This window comes from Eutrema salsugineum, unplaced genomic scaffold (genome assembly GCF_000478725.1).
Source record: "Eutrema salsugineum unplaced genomic scaffold, Eutsalg1_0 scaffold_12, whole genome shotgun sequence".
Taxonomy (NCBI): domain Eukaryota; kingdom Viridiplantae; phylum Streptophyta; class Magnoliopsida; order Brassicales; family Brassicaceae; genus Eutrema; species Eutrema salsugineum.
Window position 1 is genome coordinate 2,924,002 of NW_006256895.1, and position 1,744 is coordinate 2,925,745.

Genomic DNA, 1,744 nt, shown 5'->3' on the forward strand with positions numbered 1-1,744 from the left:
CAGTAACTTTCGACCCACGACTCCGAATGCTCTGAGACCAGTTTCATAGTTAAGGTGACTCAATAAACTCGAACTTTGGTGAAGAAACCGTCGGAGCTTGGGTAGTGGAAGTCTTCCTGGACTTCACATCTTTGAACCGCATCGAAATCACCGGAAAATAAGCTGTTCGGACCGATGTGAACTCCGGAGACTTTATCTTTCAAACCACTCGTCCGAGTTGAGCGATCCCTACTGTTCTGAAAAGGTCTTTCACAGATCTCAAACTTTGATGAAGACCGGGTAAGCTGATTTGGTCCGGAAAGGCTCCGTCCGCCGTGACCTTTGTACTTCGCCGTTCAGTTCTCGGATGCGCGTAATGTTGATGTATCTTCCGGAAGCTGTATCTTTCTCCCTACTGGTCCGAATTGGATGATTCTAACTGTTCTGGGATCTTTGTTTTATTATCTCCAACTTTGCTGAAGACCCCGCCAACTGATTCGGACCGGAAGGTTCCCCGGATTTCTGATCTTTGAATTGCGCAGACAAGGACAGATTTTGGTCGAGAAAAGCTTCCCGCGGTAAGAAAAATGACCGAGGGCTGTGTACCGCGGTGAGCTTTTTGGTCGTAAAAATTCTTTCGCCTCGGCCAAAACTCGACCCGCGGTATTAACGCCTGATCTTCGACCCAGGCTGACTTTGGTCGATCGGTACGGACTTTGGTCGGTGCTGAACGATCGGTAAGCTTTTTGGTCGAGGTTGGACGATCGGTAAGGATTTTGGCCGATAATGAGCGATCGGTAAGGATTTTGACCGAGGTTTCTGTCCGTCCGGTACGCGATTTGGCCGAGAAATTCCTCCAAGCGGTTTTCACCATTTTTGACCGTTTTCTTCACCGTCTTCTTCTCTGCTCCTCTTCTTAAGCTCCAAATGACTCCCAAAGCACCTGATAAAGACCTCAAAACATGCAAAACTCTTTGGGACCTAATGCAAGCCCTAAATCCTATTTTCATGCCTAAAGACTCAATTTACATGGGAAAACACATGATGAGGACTCTAAAATGCACTCTAAATGATGTAAAATATAGACATATCAACTCCCCCACACTTGTCCTTTGCTTGTCCTCAAGCGAAGAGAACAAATGAGAGAAAGAGGTTGTAATGCAGATGGAGCTCATATTTCCTTTTTAGAAAGAAGTGATCACAAGGAGAACTCGGATTCATGCTTAAATATGCAACGTAAAGCCATACTCAGATATTCTACAATTAAAGCACAGAATCTCCACAAGTCATTATCACATTCAACTCTTTCACATTCATTAAGCTCGTAACCGGTGAATCAAATGATGCAATGTTCAAATAGGCTGGCTTGGCTAGGGTAAGGTCATGAGATAAAAATGATCTCATCAATATTCAAGCGGGTGTAATGCAACAATGGGATCACTCAATGAACGACCAAACTTTGGCAGAATGCTAAAGGTAAAAAGCAACCGATGCATACAAGGGCAAGACTCATCACACCCCACACTCCACTCAAAGCTTTTCTTACTTGCTCACCCTCTCAAGATCCTCACTCTCTCAATCGCTTTCTTTTTCACTAGGGGACTCACTTTTGTTTTGATTTTCAAGCCTTTGGTGTTTACTTATTCAAACAGCTCTTTTCTTTTCTTTTTAGAACACTTGAGCCTTTTTGGCTTCTTTTCATTTCAAAGACTATACTTTTCTTTTTAGAACAACAGAGCTCTTCTTTTCAAATTCAAGACTCGAT